Genomic DNA, 21,015 nt, shown 5'->3' with positions numbered 1-21,015 from the left:
ACTTCTTATTAGGAGGTTGGTGGCAGGATTTGCACTCCAGCCACCGTAAAACGCTTCATTCCGCAAAACGCAAAAACGCAAAAAAATCTGAAAACCCACTCCGTGGGAGTACCTCCTGTGCAGCTTCCCTTCGCAGGGCAGCTCACCGGATGATGGGATTGGGGCAAAGCCTTCGGGACCCCCAATCTTTGATAGGAGGGAAACCACGGGGTAACATCCCTGGGTCAGATTGCGGGAGAGTATGTCGGAGTGGTGCTGAGGTGTCGTCCACCAGACGGCGGTCTCCTTGGGTTAACCTGAGGCGGTCCCTTCGGGTGGGTGCCTGGAATGTCCTATCCCTAAGAGAGGATGATCACCTGTCTCTGTTATCATCTGAGCTCAAGCGTTTGGACATCGGGATTGCAGCTCTCTCTGAGGTTCGGAGACCGGATTGCGGCGAGATAATGGTGGGTGGTTACACCTACTATTGGTCTGGTCGCTCTGATGGTGACCATACCCAAGGAGTTGCTGTAGCTGTGTCCAATAAGCTGACCCCAATGATAATTGAGGTAACACCGGTCAACGAGCGTATTATGAGATTAAGGATTCGTCACTCCTTAGGTGTCATTTCCCTGGTCTCTATTTATGCTCCGACTGAGGCGAGTGATCTTACCGTGAAGGACACATTCTACGCCACACTCGAGTCTGTGGTTGATCAGTGCCCCAGACGAGATACACTTCTAGTCTTGGGGGATTTCAATGCATCGACTGGAACTGATAGGGATGGTTATGAGGTGTGTGTTGGTCCCCATGGGTCAGGAACTATGAACCAGAATAGCACTAAGTTCCTTGACTTTGCAAGAAGTCATGGACTTAGGGTGGCTGGTTCATGGTTTCAGCGCCCGCAAGCTCATCGCTGGACTTGGTATTCCAACGCTGGCGGTGTGGCAAAGGAGATTGACCATGTCCTCATTGACGGTCGTTGGAGGATGATCCAGAACTGCAGGGTCTACCGGAGTGCTCAGTTCCTCAATACTGACCACAGGCTTGTTGTAGCAACTCTAAAGCTGCACCTTAAATCCTGGAGAATGGTACCATCCCAGCCTAGGCTGGATGTTGCCAAGCTCAGGGATGAGAGAGTAACTGAGGAGTTTGCGAACAGGCTGAGTGGACACTTGGGGGTCTGGGTGCTTTGGGGGGTCCTGAAGAGTTGTGGAACACCTTCAAGACCACCGTCCTTGATGTTGCCGGTGGATGCCTTGGAGTTCACCGCAGGGCAAAGAAGAATTTTGTCTCTCAAGGGACACTGGATACCATTGACCAGAGTCGCAGGGCCAGGCTGAATGGCAGAGCTGAGCTGTTCAGGGAGCTGAGGCGTAAAACTGTACGTGCACTGAGGGTGGACAAGGAGGCCTATGTGCGAGGAATCTGTGAGGGGGTAGAGCATCACCTGTGGACAGGTGATTCTCGTCCCGCTTACAGGGGAATTCGCGCATTACGTTCATCCAAGCCCATCCCTCGGAGCACTGCAGTTCGAGCAGAGAGTGGTAGGCTCTTGACAGAGGAGTCTGAAGTGAAGGCCCGCTGGGCCGGTTACTTCGAGCGGTTGTACCAGGCTGATCCCCCAGCTGTCGAGTTGGACGTCAAGGGTGTTACAATCCCTGTTGCTGACCCTCGAATCAACTGTGGTCCACCATCGCTTGTGGAAACACGGGCTGCGGTGAACCAGTTGAAACGGGGCAAAGCTCCAGGGATCTGTGGCATCCATGCCGAACTTCTCAAGGCTGGTGGAAATGCTGCACTCGCGTTGCTGTTGCATGCAGTTTTGTGCTCTGCCTGGAACACAGGCATCATCCCAACTGACTGGAAGAGGGGCCTTGTTGTCCCTCTCTGGAAAGGGAAGGGTGATCGCCAAGACTGCAACAACTACCGAGGGGTGACGCTGCTCTCAGTGCCGGGCAAGGTCTTTGCTCGGATAATTCTTAATAGGGTTCGCCACCATCTGCTTGAGCACCAGCGTCCAGAGCAGTCAGGCTTTACACCAAAGAGGTCAACGATTGACCGTATCCTTGCACTTCGTGTCCTCACCGAACGCAGACGAGAGTTTCGGCAGGGGCTGCTTGCAGCCTATGTTGATCTCTGTAAAGCGTTCGATTCAGTGAATCGGGATGTCCTCTGGAGGATTCTTGGTCTTCGTGGGGTGCCACCGAAACTGATCGATCTGATGTCTGAACTCTACTCTGGTACTGAGAGTGCTGTGAAGTGTGGTGGTACCGCCTCTGACTTATTTCCAGTTGTTACTGGAGTTCGTCAGGGATGTGTACTTGCCCCCACACTTTTCAGCACTTGTATGGACTGGATTTTTGGGAGGATGTCGGAGAGATCAAGTTGCGGTGCATCGTTTGGCAATGTCAAGATCTCGGACCTTGATTTTGCAGATGATGCAGTCATCTTTGCGGAGACTTTAGACATCCTCTTGGGGGCCCTCGAGGTGCTGAATGAATGAGGAGTCGGAGCCGTTGGGATTACGGATTTCTTGGGTCAAAACAAAGATCCAGGCTTTCGGTGACATCTTGGATGCTGCTGTCCTGTCTGTGTCTGTTTGTGGTGAGGATGTCGAGGTCGTGGATAGATTCACTTACCTTGGCAGTGATATTCATGTCTCCGCAGGTTGTGAGCCGGAGGTCAATAGACGTCTGGGTCGGGCCTGGGGAGTCATGGATTCACTGGATCATGGGGTGTGGCGCTGCCGGTACCTGTGCGGGAGGACGAAAGTCCGAGTCTTCAGGTCCTTGGTACTTCCAGTCTTGCTCTATGGGTGCGAGACTTGGACTTTGACCAAGGATCTGAGACGGAGACTTAATTCCTTTGGTACCAGGTCTCTTCGGAGAATCCTTGGCTATCGCTGGTCGGATTTTGTGTCCAACGAGCGGTTGCTGAGAGAGACTCGGATGAGATTTGTTACCTGCATAGTCCGTGAGCGTCAGCTGCGGCTGTATGGACATGTGGCTCGTTTTCCTGACGCTGATCCTGCTCACCAGATTCTCTCAGCGAGGGAGTCTCATGAGTGGAGGAGGCCAGTGGGCCGACCACGTGCCTCATGGTTGCAGCAGGTTGACCATCATCTCAAGGAGATGGGGATGGGCCTGGCATCTGCCTGGGGGATGGCAAGACGGAGGCCCCTGGAGTACCGGCGGAAAGTGGACGCAGCGACGCGCTGTTCTGGCACATGCTCCCATACCTGACCTGACCTGAGTGTGGAGGGAGAAGTGATGTCATAAACATGGCGTCGTTGGTAGCCAGGATGCTCTGGCCCAAGCTGTCGAGGGCTTGAAGAAACAAAGGGTGAGTCATCATTTTGCATGTAGCCTGAGGCTGCTGGTTGCATCATTGCTGGGAGAATAGCTGTGCCGCTGATGCAGTGCCCCCTGTTTCCAGGAAGCTGGTTATATTTTGCTAATTTCGGAAGGATGACAGGCCGCGTCAACCCACCTGGTGTTATTTAACGACACGACAGACCCTCAAACCCAACCTAAGATCTTTACCCAGTGCAAACCCTCAGTGCTGGGACATATTTATCAAGAACCCCCCCCCCCCTCAGTGCTCCCCTCTCAGTGCTGCCCCCCCTCTGCTGCTCCCCCCCTCAGTGCTGATGTGCTACAATGCTCATCTAGTTCAATGCTCATGTAGCTCATCCAACCCTAACCCTCCCCCCACTCAGTACTGATGCCTCCACCCTCCCCCTCTCGATTTAACCAGGAATTCACGAACAGGTTAAAATCTATAACTTTTATTGCACTTGGTTACTTTAATTGCGGAACAGGGTATATCAGAGGTCGAGTATATTCACCCCTGAGTTGTCTGGTCTGGGTTTGAGTCCTTTACAGTTGGCAGGATGGCCTACACTCGAGCTACACGTGCACTTCGCCTCTAAGCTATCCAACCTGGGTTTGAATCCCGACGCAGCTATAAACTGTCATCCTGGTGTGTCGCAGGCAGGGTGATTCATCACTGTGTGTGTCATCCTCCTGCATCACTGTCTCATCAGCGAGCATTCGCTGGTGGGTGTTGAAGTTTCCATTGTATTTTTCGAAAAGAGCATGCATTGTGCACTGGTACCCGCTTCCTCTGGGAAGAGCAATGGCAAACCACCCAGTGCATTAACTACCTGGAGTAACTACTCATGCAGTTGTGACACTGTGGAAATAATGTGCCTTGAACTGAGATTACTTTCATACACTACTTGTGCATCGAGGGGGGGGGGGCGGGGGTGGGCAACGAGTGGGAAGGTGTTGGCATGGGGCCAGGGTCTCCCCCTGGGCAAAGTACAGAGTGTGCAACGTCTACATATAGATGTTCTGCCCCATACTCCTTTTAATTTACTTGATGGATCTCCAACGTCGGACCACAGCAACCCTCCTCTCCTCTTGAGAAAGACCCCTGTTGTGCTGCCCCCCTCCCTGTGTGCATCACAAAGCTCGTTCTGGGTTCGTGCAATCATCTCAGATGGTAAAACATTTCCACCTGTTCAGTGGAAACTAATTTTTTTTTGTCGTGACCACTTGGGAGTACAACAGCCTGTACACTGTGATAAGGAAAGTTTTGTTTATCTCGACAACATCTTTTTTTCCTGGTATGGATATGTAAGGAAGGATATGATTTAGGATAATATTCTTATCAGAAAATACTTTTACTTTTTCTAATATATATATATATATATATATATATATATATATATATATTTGTTTTTTTTCATTTTTACATTGATATGAAACTCATTGAAGAGCTTGTACATTTATTACAGTCAGGGGCAGAGAGTCAGTAGATTTCAGAGTACTTTTAACATCAATTGAAGACATTGGTAAACACTGGACAATTACATATGGTTATATATAGGATTTTGACCTGTGTTCCCTGCACCTTGAGCCAGAGGTTCAGATAGGAATGCTAATATGCTGACCTGATAATATTTTGATTCCTAACATTAGAACCCTATAACCTACAAGAAAAAGAGCAATCAGAGATTGCAGACCCTTGCCAGGACTTGTTTTGTGTGATGTTTGTGTACTGGTGTGTTACATAATTACTAAGAGACAACTGCCACTTTATAATTGCTGGCAGTGATGACCGGGTACCAGGACTGCCCTCTTTGATTGGACACTGACCCTGACCCATGCCGTTTATTATTATTCAATTGAATTCAGAATGGGATTAAAATAAATTCAATTCAAATCAAATGGAAGATCAAATCGGTTCAGTCCTGCACTGGAGTAATCAGAAGGAACCCAAACAAGCAAAAAGCAAAGATGGAGTCATCAGGAGGAACTTGGATAGGATTGGGGTTTCAGCTCCTACTCTTCTACACTCAAACCCATCCAGGTGCAGTCAAGTGAGCCTTATTCAAAAAAAAATTAATAAAAAATAACCCAGAAAAAAATTAATTCCGGACCATGCGTTTGGATCTTGTGTCCAATGAGGTTGAAATTTAAAACATATATTCCCTATCACGACTTGATCATATAATTGCAAACTTCCACGTTGATTGATGAGGCGGTTCGAAAGAAGATTAAAAAAATTTTTTTTTGCTCAATCCAATACAGCTGCCAGACCATGTGACCTATCAATTATTTCTGAATACCCTGGTATCCCCAAAGGTTGGGGAACATTTTTGTGAAGCTTCCCCTCAATCTGTCAAGACGTTCTGGAGAAGAAGATTTTTATAGGTTTTCATGTTAGTCCAATATGGCTGCCAAACCATGTGACTTATGACGTCATATGTGTGAACGTTTTCATCCTCGTAGATAGCTCTAGGCAGTTGTACTTGTAAAGTTTCACCTTGATTGTTCAGCTGTTTCAGAGAGATTTTTGAAGGTTTAAAAAAACACAAAAAAAAAACAACATAGCTGCCAAACCTCATAACCAATGACTTCATCAATTTTTTTTTAGCTCGCCTTTTCGAAGAACAGAGAGCTATAGCGATACCCCCGTCGTGAGTGTCAGCGTCAGCGTGAGCATGAAAATGTTAGTTTTTGGTGCAAGTTATTTCCTTTCTAATGTTTTTATCTACCACACTATTTTTTACTGATTACAATATACAAATACATATATTGCTTTAAAATTATTTGGATCAGACTTCACTGCAATGCTTTATAAAAAATATTATTAGACTCGTCTTTTAAAAACGATAAATGTATAAACAGGCGAGCATTGGGTGGCGTTGACACCACTCTGGTTTTCTGTGGACCAATTTATCCTGAGACGACCCTCAAAATTTTTCATACAGATCGAATGTAGCAATCTATGTATACAATCATGACTTTATAAATAATTATGACCTATGACATCATAAAATGATAATTATGACCAATGACATCAAAAAACAAATAATCACACTTCTTCTCTAAGAGTACTTGCCACGTGCCAAGTTTCATTTTTTAGCTCGCCTGTTCGAAGAACAGAGAGCTATAGCGATACCCCCGGCGTGAGCGTCAGCGTGAGCCTGAGCATGAAAATGTTAAAGTTTTTGGTGCAAGTTATTACCTTTGCAATGTTTTTATCTACCACACTATTTTTTACTGATTACAATATACAAATACATATATTGCTTTAAAATTATTTGGATCAGACTTCACTGCAATGCTTTATAAAAAATATTATTAGACTAGTCTTTTAAAAACGATAAATGTATAAACAGGCGAGCATTGGGTGGCTTTGACACCAACTCTGGTTTTCCTTGGTGCGGTTTCGGAGATACAGAGATCCAAAGTTTGACCTTTTTTTTCAACATTGCTGCCACACCACATGACCTATGATGTCACAATTATCATTTAAACAATCTGCATGAGTAGTTTCTCTGATGGTGAAAATTTTGTCTCAATCTGACAAGTTGTTGCAGAGATAAACACTCATATTCTGTGCGAACAAACAAACAGACAGACAAATTAAAAATCTCTCATTGAACGACAGTTGGCAAAAAGAACAAAGTAGAATGACACTTGGTAGAGTGCACACCTTCACCAGGCTGAACAGTTTACGTTATGTATCCCACTGATGGGCTGCATATGAACCAAAATCCAATCCGCTTGTTATTGTCACCTAACCAACTCATCCACCTCGTTGTCATAACTCGTCCACAACTTTTTGAGATATCATGACATGTATAATTTTTGGCCCGATCTCTCAATTTTAGAAATTAGGCCAATGTTGATGCTTTGACCTTATAAATAATTGGGGGTTGAATTCAGTAACCTGATGTGCAAATGCTCTTCAAATTTTAAGTTAATGAGATTAAAATTAGGGATTTTAGAAATTTGGCCAAGGTTTACCTTTTTGGCCTATGTTGACCTCAAAAATAATAGGTGGTTGAATTCAGTGACTTATTTAAATGCTGTTCAAATTTTAAGTCTATGGAATGAAAATTGACAATTTTAGAAATTTGGTCTATGTTGATCTTTTGACCTCAAAAATAAATAGGATTCTGTCGGACACCAACTCCACCATTTGGTGAAGTTTCATGAAAATTGGTTTAAAATTGTGACCTGTAGGCGATTAAAGGTGAGCTGACAGACAAACGGAACCAAATGCAATACTGTCTCCACTGGCGAGGGTAAATATTCGTACCCTATATATCCCCTGAAACATAAATACTCTTGCGGTTTTCGAAAACCCCCGAAAGTTACATCCAACACATCATGAGACCCTGGAGTTGAAATATCTCGATCATATATTGTTGAGATAGATTACCTTTCCCCTGTATCAGTAGACGGTAAAATGCATTGTGTTTGTGTTGTAGGTTTGAAATATCTTTGTAACCCTTCACTAGATCCCTTCTCTTCTTAAATCCCTTCTAATCTTTTTCCCTCCATCCCTCTTAATCTCTCTAGTTCTTGGCAGCTCATTTTAGGCTTCCAAACACGCTTTACAGCACACAAACCTGCATTTCATTACAAGAACACACAAAAAAGCTAAATCATCTGTAGCACCAGAACATCCAGGCCCGATGGAGCAGGAAGGACCGCATATGGGCGAGGTTATCGGTGGACCGTGTCCCCGAGCCGGTAGATTGACCAATGAGTGTGGATTGACAACAGCCATGCTCCAATGCAAAGGCAGCACTGTGAGGAACAAGCTGTGCCAGGACAGTGACCACTCCTCGGCGAAGGGTTTATAAGTCTCGATCACCTAGAATTCAAGATGGGGTACGTGCAGGGAACACAGAGAGCCAGAAGGAGTCCTCCAGAAATGAGCCGGGCAAAAATGAACCACTGTGCAGATGGAACAGCGGCCCAGAAAGAAATGAAATAATGAATAGTGGTGTAAAGGCATGATTGGGAGGGGATGAGCCTCGCTCAAGGAAACCCAAGGCTTGTGTAAAGGTTAGCTCGTGGGATCCAGTGAAATTTCAATGGATGTCATTCTGCGTTTGGTGCTGCAAGTTGAAAGTTGTGTTTTTCAGGGTGCAAGAGGTGATTGACGGCTGGGAGTGTGGCTTGTTGGAAGTAGGTATGGTTATGAAGAGCACACAGGGTGCTAGGAGTGTGCTGGCCATGGGTAGACTGTAGGCCCTAAGGGGCATGCCAAATTAATAAGCCCAGGTACCTAGGAGGGGGCCCAGAATGCCAGGTGCCAGAGAGAGCATGGGGGGAGGGGGGTGGAATCTGGAGAAAGCTCCCTCCATAATTTGGAGATGTAGCAGGTAAGCTTGGTGGTGGCATCAGCAACCCGGGGATGCCATTGTCGAGTATGCAGGTGGAGCCACACTGCCCAGCCACAAAATTGTGTGAAGGCGCAAGTGAAAAATTGAGAGCCAAGCCTGAACTTGTATGAGCACCAACGTGTGGAATGACCGGTCATTAAGGTCAATAGACCCGCATAGGTTAAAGAGAGACATGTTGGCAAGTCTTAGGTGAGCTTAATGAATGATGTAACAATTGCTCAGATAGTTAGAAATCTTTCCTTTTCACACCACCCACCACCCAGTTGATTACTGGCGACTGGAGTCTCCCACCTGAGGACACTTTTAGGACCTGCAGACGCAGCTCAAACTTGCACTGAGGTTCACAAAGATGCACCTTTTCTCTTAAGGGATGATTAGGGGATTTCAATTGACTTTGTGGGCCTCAAGAGACGTTATAGTTAGAGACATAGGGACAGTAAGGAGGGAGCTTGGGACAGAGCAAGGACAGAGGGGCACAGACAATGACAAGGATAGCCCCCATGAGGGGATCAGGTGGAAGATTATGCTAGGACTGAGCCCATCATCAGATCAGCCAGCACCGCAACCCCCAAGGGTACGAGCACAGCAAGAGGCCGGCCAACGACACCTGCTGGCTCAATTTGCCGATGCCTCAATTGCCTTTGCTATGCCTTTCCTGATGCCCCACCTGTTTACCTGCCACCATTGTCATGCCTTAACTTGGACTGTCATCATTTGTGGACCAAGGTCCATTTTTGTGGCCATGTCAGACCACTGATGAAGGACACTGTTTGAAGACTAGCGTGATGGACACGCATGGAGTGTAGATAGTGTGTAGTGATTAAACCCACCTGGTTATATGTGTTTAGAAATATAATTTAATTTAGAATTGTGTAGATATGTGTAGGTATAGTTACACAACGCATTCATTTTTTCATTCTTCTTGGTGGGGTCATTTATGGAACTTTTCATGAATAACCAAATGTCACCTTCAGGGATCTAATGGGACAGGTGATTGTATTAAAGGGAACGACACCTGACATGCACTGGAGCTGGCAGAGACAGGAAAAATCTGGTACGGAGGAGGGGGTGGTGTTGCTGTTTTGGAAAGCACCTGGGGTGTTACATCCAACACATGAAGGACCCTTGGAGTTTGGATATCTCAGTAGTATTTTGTTTCGATAGATTACCCTTCCCCTTGTATCATTGGACAGGGAAAGGCATTGTGTTTGTGTCGCAGGTTTGAATTCCTTTGTAACTTCTCTCTAGATCCCCGCTCTTCTTAAATCCCTTCTAATGTCTTTCCCTCCATCCCTCTTCATCTCTCTCATTCTCCACACCTGAATTCAGCGCATCTATACACACTTTGCAACACAAAACCCGCATTTCATTACAAGACCATACAACAAAGCAAAATCATTTGGTAGCACAAGAACATCGAGGGCGTGATGGAGCAGGAAGAACTGAATATGGGCGGGGTTACCGGAGGACAGTGTCTCTGGGCCGGGAGCGCGACCAATGAGCGTGGCTTGGCATCAGCCACGCTCCAATTCAAAGGCAGCACCGTGAGGAACAAGCTGTGCTGGGACACTGACCACACCTCGGTCAAGGTCACCCACTCAGCCATGCATGTCCACAGAGCAAAGAGAGCCAGAAGGAATCCTCCAGGAACGAGCCAGCCAAATGTGAGCCACTGTGCAGATGGATTCTTCCACAGAGCAAGTGCAAACCAGCAGCGGAGCGAGTGTGAACGAGCCGTGGAGTTCTTCTCTGGATGTGCTGACAATTACACATCCGGTTTACACGATCTTTCTATTGCTTTCCGTAATTCTAACCATTCACTTGGAACGCACAAAGAGCCATCCATGATTTTCCCTCGACTCATTCAGAGTAAGAGGTACTGATACGCATTCACAATTTCCTCAATGCATTTCTCCCCACACAGCGCATTACTCCATCATCCTCTCTTCTTCCCCTCCTCTTTCATGTTGGGACCACGTAAGCCCACAGGCTTGTCAACTGAGCATCGGATCACTAACAAGCTCCATATTTTTTTTATCTCTCTATCGCACTTGCTTGTCCAACTTCCTAGAGCGAATGAGGCACCTATGTCTGCAGATTTCATGATAAGGGACTTAGTGTGGATCAGCATACAGTAAGTCTTTCTTTTGTGACACTGCATTGCTTGTAAATCCATGCCTTTTGTTAACATGACCTTTCGTTTGCAACTTGCTCGATTGTCACTTTCTCCATCGGTTAGACACCAGTGTGCAAATAGTGGATGGGAGTTTTGCCTCACAGTTTTGCAATGGTTAGACCAGCCGACGTCCCACTTATGGTTCCGCTCGACCATACTTCATTGACAAATAGGTGTGGGGCGTCGAGAACACGGTTCCTATGGGGGGTGGGGTTAATTTTTTTGGGAAGGTAACACGGGAATTGGACGCGAAGACCCTACCTAAATTCATCATCTGAGATGGCATCCGTGGTTGCTTAGCCACCCGTCATGCCGCGGAGTAATCTGCGGCTTGGCGGCATCAGGGTCAAAAGTCTGGAAGCGGGTCTGAGAGGCTACTTGTGGCCTGGTTGGAAAACTCGTAACAATATGCACATATCTTAACGAGCTTAAATTCTCATGAAAACGGTGATTCGCTCCCTTATTCCATCAGGTAAGAATTATCTTCTTCTCCTAATCTTCCTTTTATAATGGGTGAGGTCCAATGGCACCAAGCTTCTGCCCTGCCTCGGCCACAATACACCCTGTCGTCAGCCATCTCTCTCCACTCTCCAACCACACCCGCCTTATTGATATCCCTCCTCCCACATTCTTCCCATCTTAACCTCGGTTTACCTTTTTTCCTCCTCCCTTGCTCCCTCAATCTATTCACTCTTTTTGCCATTCTCTGTTCCTCAATCCGCTTCAGCTGGCTTTTTACCAATCTCTCCCTCAAGTTCATTTGCATACCAATCTCCTCCTTCAGTTCATCCATCCTTCTATCCACCTTTCTTTACTCCCGCAATCCTCATGACCCAGTTGTTCTTGCGGACCAGCAACCTTTGTTGTTGTCTCTCTGTCAGTGCCCCTGTTTTGAGACCGTAATGGTGGGATGGCATCACTCAAGTCACCTTAAATTTCCCTTTCCATTTCCTCATGATATAATGAAATTTCCTCATGAAAGTGTAAAAACTTTCAATAAATTGCCGGATCCTTATTTCTTATACAAGTACGTGCCCGTAAAAAAAAAAAAAAAATAATAATAAATAAATATTCAAACCGCGAGCAACAAACAACCACGCAGGCCGTTTCTTCGCTCTCGTGTGCCCGCACGTGCGTGGCCCAGAAGTTCGCATATTATTCGCAGTTACGATTATTCGTAATTTAGTTTTAATACTCAATTATTCAATAAGCGCCAACATATTTTACCTTTTCGCAATCTCGTGGCAAGGAAAAACAAAAAGAGAAGAGAAGAGAGAGAAATTTTTTTTACTTCCTGGTTCAGAGCATACCAGCACTCTGATGTTACCGAAATTTATGCACCGTCTCGTATGAAAACGATCATAACTTGGGGCATTGTGTTTATCTATAAATGCGCATAAGAAATCGAGAAATTATTAGAATACACGAAGTCATCACTCTCCGGAAGCCCGTACGTTGTAACCCGTAATAGGAAACGCGGCTGTGCTTCCCTTCCCCATCGGCCACGCCCACGCAACAACGTGTCTTGTCATTGGTTTGGTAAATAAATGGCCATAACTTGGGAAGCAGTTGTCCGATTAATATCAAACCATGAAAAGGCACATCCTCAGGTCCGCAGCAATATATCTGGCAAGTTTCAATTCGATCGGACCAGAGGTTGTCAAGAAACAGCGATCACACGCACGCACGCACGCACGCACGCACGCACGCACGCACGCGCACACACACACACACACGCACACACACACGCGCACACACACACACGCACGCACACATTGCTGGATTTATAGATAGATACCGTCAATGTTCCTGTCCATTTATGTAATGCATAATGGACCAGGATTTTATTAGGGAACAAAATCATATCACGTACCCAAAATGGTGGAACATTTGACTTTTTTTTTCCCCCCAACCCTTCCACATGTTTGTCCAGTGCATTCCCTTTTACCTCCTTTGGTTTTACTCTGCCCTCATCCCTTTCTTCTCCGACCTTTCCTCTTTTCTCTTGCTTTTTTCCTTCCTCTCCCCATTTTCCTCCTACCTCTCCCCGTTTTCTTCCACGTCTCCCCTGTTTTTCTTCTACTCCCCCACTTTTCTCTACTATCTTCCCACTTTCTCTCTCCTATCCCCCCTATGTTTTTTTTTTACCCTATTCCTCTCAATTTTCTTCTATACCCTCTGTTTTCTTCTCCATCCTCCCCCTTTTCTCCTATATCCTCCCCCTTTTCTCCTATATCCTCCTATCTTTTCTTCGCTATCCTCCTCCTTATTCTCCTTTATCATCCCACCTTTTCTCCCCTATCTCCCGCCATTTTCCCCTATCTCCCCCCTTTTTCTCCCCTATCCCGATCAATCTCCCCCACTTTTCTACCCTATCCTCCCATTTCTCATTTTCTCAATTTCCTCCCACACTCCATTTCTGACTATCTCTGAGATGTATGAAGGGCATCCCAAAAGTTGTCACCCCGCTCGCATCTTTTAGAGCATCTGCTCCGAGTCTGGGAGGTCGGTGGTTCAAACCCCAGCGAAGTCATACCAAAGACTTTACAAATAGCTGCTTCCTTGCTTGACATTCAGCATTTAAAAAGAGAGAGCACGGACATACCCCATTGGTTAGCATCAATGAGGAGGAGGACATTCCTCTCTCCCTTTCTCTTTTCCTCACTCTATTTCCCTTTTCCTTTTCCTCTCTCCCTTTCCTTTCTCTCTTTCCCTTTTCCTTTTCTCCTTTCCATTTTCCTCTCTCCCTTTTCCTTTTCTCCTTTCCCTTTTTCTCTCTACCTTCCCCTCCCTCTCTCACCCCTTATCTCAGATAACAATGTAAGTATTACGTTTTAATCACAAATATGGAGAGGAAGTGTTCCAAAATTGGGTCACAGTGCCCTTTCAAATCCTCATCCATTTATTAAAACCACAATGAGTTTTTTTGATGCTGATCTTTCTTCTTCTTCCACAATAGCCATTGTCTGTGATTAAAACGTGTTTTGGCTCCATTATTTGTGTCCCACCCCCACTCATTTCTCCCTCTCTTTGTACTTGCTTTCTAACTTACTCTTTCTATTTTACCTTTGCTTCTTACGATACTTGCCAATAGGGTTGTTTGTGTTTTCATCTCCTCTGCATTCATGGCTGTTTGGATTTCTTTTCTGTTAAAGTTTAACTTTTCTTTTTTTGGCTGTTTAAGGATTTCTTTTCAGCAGTTTCTATATGTAAGACCTTTTCTTATTTTTTGGTGCTGCCCATGTCTCCTTCGATCCCTCATCCAACCCCTTATCCCTCATCCAACCCCTTATCCCTCATCCAACCCCTTATCCCTCATCCAGCCCCCTATCCCTCATCCAACCATGTATCCCTCATCCAACCATGTTTCCCTCATCCAACCCCCTATCCCTCATCCAACCCCCTATCCCTCATCCAACCCCTATCCCTCATCCAACCCCCTATCCCTCATCCAACCCCCTATCCCTCATCCAACCCCCTATCCCTCATCCTCCCCCCCTCCAACCACTTCCTCTTTCAGCAAACACTGCTGTTCCGGACTGGTGTTCATATAAACTTTTGTAAATCCATGTGACCATTTCGGCCTGACCTTTTGGGGAGTTGTCTGACGAATGCATATTGCTCCCGGATTCAATTCCGACTTCACCACATTAGTTGCATCATTTTTGAGACATTGCTGCACCACTGATGATGCACATTTGGCAGAGTTCTGGCACACAATGGCCTACTCTTTACAAACGGCAATGTGTGACAGATAATATTAGCAGACATGGTCCTAAGTTAACGTCCATTCGAGGGATGGCACACTTCGTGATATGCAACGCCCTGCCTGCAAAACACCAACCTGACAGTTTATAATTGGGTAGGGAATCGAACCCAGACCTGACAGCACGAGAGTAGGTGTGCTACCTCTGTGCCATCTTATTGAATCTCTGATTGGTGATCCATGGTATGTAGAGATCTCTCCTTCCTATATTGTTTCCCTTTATCCCTCACTGTCACCCTCATACACCCAGTCTTAATTCGCTCATATTATAGAATACGTCACCACTCCGAACTAGAAAGGCACTTGGTAGAGCACAAACCTCCACCAAGCTGAATAGTTTACGTTTTGTATCCCACTGATAAGCTGGATCTGCATCCAGACCTGAACCAAAATCTAAACAGCTTGTTCTTGTCACCTAAACGTGTGTGTATGTGTGTGTGTGTGTGTGTGTGTGTGTGTGTGTGTGTGTGTGTGTGTGTGTGTGTGTGTGTGTGTGTGTGTGTGTGTGTGTGTGTGTGTGTGTGTGTGTGTGTGTGTGTGTGTGTGTGTGTGTGTGTGTGTGTGTGTCGTTGATTGGTATCTTCATATGCGGGTTTCAGAATGTGGAATGGAGTCCTCCCAAGGTGGGCTCAAAGTATCCACCTTTATTTTGGTAAGGGGTCACGATTCACAGACCAAGCTGTGAAGTTCTCTGGTCTCAAAGTTTTGTGCCAAGGGCTCTTTTCAGGATCGTTACTGAGCCCCGGACAGCTTCCAACTGTAGTTGGTTTGTAATAATATTCCCAGGGATGGTTTTTAATATCTCTGTGAGGTTCTTTGTCATCATTCCTGTAGCTCCAATTATCACTGGTACAACTTTGGCATTCTTCAGTTTCTAGGATCTTTTCACTTCATTCTTGAGGTCTTGGTGTTGGGTCATTTTCTTGATTTATATAAGCCTGGTGTTGGCTTAGTGGTTAGAGTGGCTGGCTTTGGATCCTAGGGTCCTGAATTTGAGCCCTATTGGCTCCTGAATTAATACCTGGTTGGGTCAACTCAGCCTGTCATCCTTCCAAGGTTTGTGAAATGAGTACCGGTGCAATGATAGAGGGGCATAGCATCAGTGGCACAGCTGTGTTCCAAGAAATAATAGCTACTTGGCAACCAAAGCTGCCATATACAAGAACAGAAAACTTGATTTCTGTGTCGTTTCAGCCTAAATCACTGGTATTAACACCTCAATTAGCAATTCCTTTTTTTGGTACCTAAGTATGATATCTGATATTGCAACGCTTTGTTTTCGATATTCATGCTCAATGGGATAATGAGGTCGTACGTGAGTGGTACTTTTGGTTCATGTTCCCACAAATTTTCTGGAACTTGGATATCAAAGTTTTTGCAGATGTGCCAGCAGATTACTTTACAAACTCTGTTGTCATTGTGTGCACTGCTGTTCTGACATGAGTTTGTTTTTGTGTGTGTGTTCGGTCATTAAGCATATAACGTATCATTTTCTTTGCTAACCCCACCTCCACCCCTCATCTTTCTATGTATTTTTTTAACTCCTTCTCTCTCTCTCTCTCTCTCTCTCTCTCTCTCTCTCTCTCTCTCTCTCTCTCTCTCTCTCTCTCTCTCTCTCTCTCTCTCTCTCTCTCTCTCTGTCTTTCACTTCCCCTTCTCGAAGCCCTCCATCCTGCAGTGTAAAGCAATATTTGGTGAGGTATCACTCCTTCCCCCTTCCTCACTCTTTCCCCCTCCCAAGCTTCCACTCCTCTCCCTCCGTCCTCTCCTCTACTCTCCACTCCGTCCTCTCCTCTCCCCCTTCCCCTCTCCGTCCTCTCCTCTCCCTCCTCCCTCCATCCTCTCCTCTCCCCCCAACACTCTACATCCTCTCCTCTCCCCTTCCCCCATCTGTCCTCTCTCTCCTTTCCCTCCTCTCTCTCCTTTCCCTCCCTCCCTCCTCTCTCTCCTCTCCATCTCCCCTCCCCTTAATATCCTGATCAGCGAAGCAGCGGGTCGTATTTGCTCACGTGTGTGTGTGTGTGTGTGTGTGTGTGTGTGTGTGTGTGTGTGTGTGTGTGTGTGTGTGTGTGTGTGTGTGTGTGTAAACGTTTTTAGCCATATCTCTCGTAGTGAAATCATTTTTTTTTAAATTATAGTATCTGAATGTGGGTCTTCATCAAAATTGAATCGATTTGTCGTCGCCACACACCCAACCTGTCCACCAAGTTTTGTCAGAATCCGTCCACAACTTTTTGAGATATCCTGCTGACAAACGGACAAGGGTGAAACACACAACTGCCTTCCACCTTCAGTGGTGGATGTAATTATACAAACAGAATATTACAGCTTAAAAACAGTCACAATTAGTCAAACTTCTCATAAACTCCTGAGAAATGTACTAAATGCAATTTGGATTTTAATGGAACTCAGTTATCTCAGCATGGATGGTATTCTTACACACGTGATCATCAGGTTCCATTTCCATGGGATCAATAGGTGTAACACCTTTTTACAGTTGAGGACCCAAACTTCCTCTCCAGCTCAGTATGAGTATTATTTATCTGAGGGTTGTAAGTAACGGTCCTTGTTAGCACCTGGTCCTTCTCAGTTCAAACAAATGGTTATGGGTGGGTGGACCATGCCGAACACAAGTGAGTACGGCGTTGGGCAACGGCGCCAGGTCCAGGCGGGCAATGCACGGCACGTTCCTCGGCTCTGACTTCATCCGACCAGCTGTTCCTGCTAACGTTACAGGACATGGGGGAGACCGATGGCCCTGCTTCCTTGGGGGGCCTATGTTCGGCCACATCTTCTCTCCTGTCTATCTGTAATCATGTTTTCTGTTTACTCTTATCTTCGGCTTTCTTCCTTGTTACACATTTAGTAAATAGCAAATTATCAGTTTCACAAACATTTCCACAGTCCGTTTGTGTTGTGCTGTATGGAAGAGGCCAATATGTCAGGACGCCATTTTATGTCGGCCTGGGAGCTCGAGTCGAGGCAACATCATGAGGCCCAAGTTTGATCGGTGCTGCGTGACGTCATTTCTAAACTTTCTGTTTACTGCTGATTTCTCATTTTTAACAGCAAATCTTTGTTGAGGAAGAATTAATGTCAGTAAAAAAAAAGTTTAACCTCGTGATGTCAAATTATAAGGCCTTTTTATAACTTCCAACATGGTGCCATTTGTCAAACGTAATTGAATGAAGGATAGACGAGAGAAGCAAATGAAAGGCTCCAATTTTTCAACCCAAACGCGAGGACATCATGACGTCACACATTAGATAATGGCTGGCAAAGCATATCATGACTGGCATGACATGACCGAAGGTGGGTGGACATTGTTTTCATGTCTTTCTGTCTGTCTGTCTGTAACTTGTGAAAATCGAAGATTTTTTTAAGTATATATTATACTGGTTGGTCTCCTGCGTTATTACTTGGTGAAATTTTTTTTGCCAAGTATGTTGGTCTCGAGCTTTTGTCTGTCTGTCTGTCTGTCTGTCTGTCTGTTTGTCACATGAGTTTTGGCCACAGTTTTCAAGCAGTGTGTGTGTGTGTGTGTGTGTGTGTGTGTGTGTGTGTGTGTGTGTGTGTGTGTGTGTGTGTGTGTGTGTGTGTGTGTGTGTGTGTGTGTGTGTTTTTGACCAGCCAAGGACAGCAACGCTTAATTTTAGTGAAGATCCGGATCTGAGAAGTTTTTAAATGATTCTTCACAATTGAGAGAGAGGGCCAAAAACGATAAATAGCACAATATCTCAAAAGGTTATGGATGGATTCCGCAGAAACTTTGTGGGCCGGTTGGGTGTGTGACAAGGACTAATTAATTTGATTTTGGTGAAGATGTGAATCTGGATCCGGATACGAAAATTATTTAATTACTTCGTTTTTGGTTCGCGGGTGCCAGCAGTGACCACTGTTTTGGTTGTGTCTGTGTGTCTGTCTGTCTGTCTGTCTGTCTGTCTGTTTGTGACTCTCTCCAGAGCATAGCTCCATGACGTTTGATGCGATCTTGATGAAACTTGGACACAAGCTAGATATCATGGTCTAGTTGTGTCTTTTTGTATGAGGGGCGTCCCACGCCCCTTGTGGGTGGAGCCACACCCACTTGAACTTTTTATTTATATTTTTTTCTCGAATTTTTTTTTCTCGCAATTTCATTTCCTAGAAGCTGTGCGTAATGTCCATAAGTACAAAATATAAAAAATCCGATTTTGGTCAATTTTGACCAAAGAGATAGGTATTTACGGTCGGGCTTCCTCAATAATTCCCGCGAACCATCGACGTCTCCCGGCTTGTTTTTGTTGTGTCTGTGTGTCTGTGTGTCTGTCTGTCTGTTTGTGACTCTCTCCAGAGCATAGCTCCGTGACGTTTGATGTGATCTTGATGAAATTTGGACACAAGCTATGTTTTTACGGTCGGGCTTCCTCAATAATGCCCACGAACCATCGTCGCCTCCCGGCTTGTTTAATTTTTTTAATTCTTCACCATTGAGAGATGGGGCTACAAACGATATTGCATGATATCTCAAAAAGTTGTAGACGGATTTGGATGAAACTTTATGGTCAGGTTGGGTGTGCGACAAGGACTAATTGATTCGATTTTGGTGAAGATCTGGATTCGAGAATTTTTCAAGTGATTCATCACCATTGAGAGATGGGGCCAAGCTGTTTTGGAGACGAGTTATGACAAAACTATGTGTATGAGTTGGTTAAGTGACAAGAACAAGCATATTCTATTTTGTTTCAGATCTAGATCTAGATCCAGATCCGGCCTATCCGTGGGATAGAAAACGTAAACTGTTCATCCTGACAGAGGTTTGCGCTCTACCGCACGCCGTTGGAGTTTCACTTGGACGAGCAGCTGACATGAGGCCACATTCCTCCCTAATACCGATACCTTATACCTATTCATGCATTGTGTAGACTGTAAAATATCAAACTATACAATCTGAATCCTCCATCATTGCGGGGTGAACAATTATATGATGGGTGCTCCAAATGTTCGACAAATGAGATACCATACTCATACATAATACTCCAAGACACAGCAACATATTTAACAATAATTTTTCGATACTTAAGTGGAAAGTGCAGGCACCATAGTCATTGAGAACGACCTATTGCAAACAAGGGAAGGGAATAAAAGTCAACCACAGAGAGTCGACTCATTATCTTCCGCACAAAGCATGGACTCTTATAATACCTAAAAAGACAAGAGGGGAGGATACATGGCTGCCTGCCTGCCCCATAGCATCATGCTATGGGAATGCTTTTCAGCAGCAGGAACTGGGAGACATGTAAAGATAGAGGGACCAATGAATGGAGCCAAATACAGGCTAATCCTAACAACATTTCAGAATTTAAGAAAATTTGAAGAAGAAGAAGACGTTTTGTTCACAAATATACATACATACTATACATACATAACCATATATGTTTGCTCCATCATACTAAGAAAGATGGCTACCTTTTATATCAAAATTAGTAAAATGGTGTGTGTGTGTGTGTGTGTGTGTGTGTGTGTGTGTGTGTGTGTGTGTGTGTGTGTGTGTGTGTGTGTGTGTGTGTGTGTGTATGTGCCTCCTCCATAACTCCAAAACCATAAAACCTATCAGCCTGAAGCTTTGCATGCATATGAAGAAAACTCCAAGGAAGTGCAAGAGTGAAAATTGGGTGTTTGGGTTAATTGAAACACTCCTTTTGAAGATAATTAATGGCATTATTTAATTATATCCTTTATCAGGCGATCCTCGGCCACCTCGCTCTCTGGGTCTTAAGGTGTTTCCTGGGTAACCTCGGGGTCTGAAGCCGCCATGTTTTTTTTGACCTGTTCAACCATGTCTTGACTTGGAACAGGCCGCAGCAATTTCTTAACGATAAAGTTTTTTTTCACTTTCCTCACTCATATCGAATGCCTGTTCATCATAGCTACGAATTGCTGTAGATGTTGTTTTTGTAAGTACTCTAGTTTTCAAATTAGGAGCTTGGAGCGATTTCATGCATAACATGATACCTAGAGAACATTGTACTTTACGGTAATTCTACATATCGACGGTCCCCTGTGCCAGTGCGCATGCGCAGCCTGACCCGGAGCCAGGGATGTTGTGGGTGTTTCAACCTGTTCAATACTTGTTTGATTATTGTCGTTCCACGCTAATAAAGTGGTCGAACAAATTGAACTCTGTTCTTATTTATAATCAAACAGCTTGATGCAGTCGAGTAAAGATCGTCGGTGCTGAGGAGGACGCGACTGGGTGAAAACGGACCACGAGAACGTCGACAGTGAGTTTGGATTTCTCGGGTACTGTACCCAATCTTCGCCCCCAGGACACTGTACACACGTGTGCATCACCGAAAATAGAACGTTTACTCCAGAATAACTGTTCCTATGGCGCCG

Source organism: Eptatretus burgeri, chromosome 4 (assembly GCF_056783735.1).
Source record: "Eptatretus burgeri isolate ZD-2024b chromosome 4, Ebu_testis_v1, whole genome shotgun sequence".
Taxonomy (NCBI): domain Eukaryota; kingdom Metazoa; phylum Chordata; class Myxini; order Myxiniformes; family Myxinidae; genus Eptatretus; species Eptatretus burgeri.
This window is presented reverse-complemented; position numbering follows the sequence as displayed.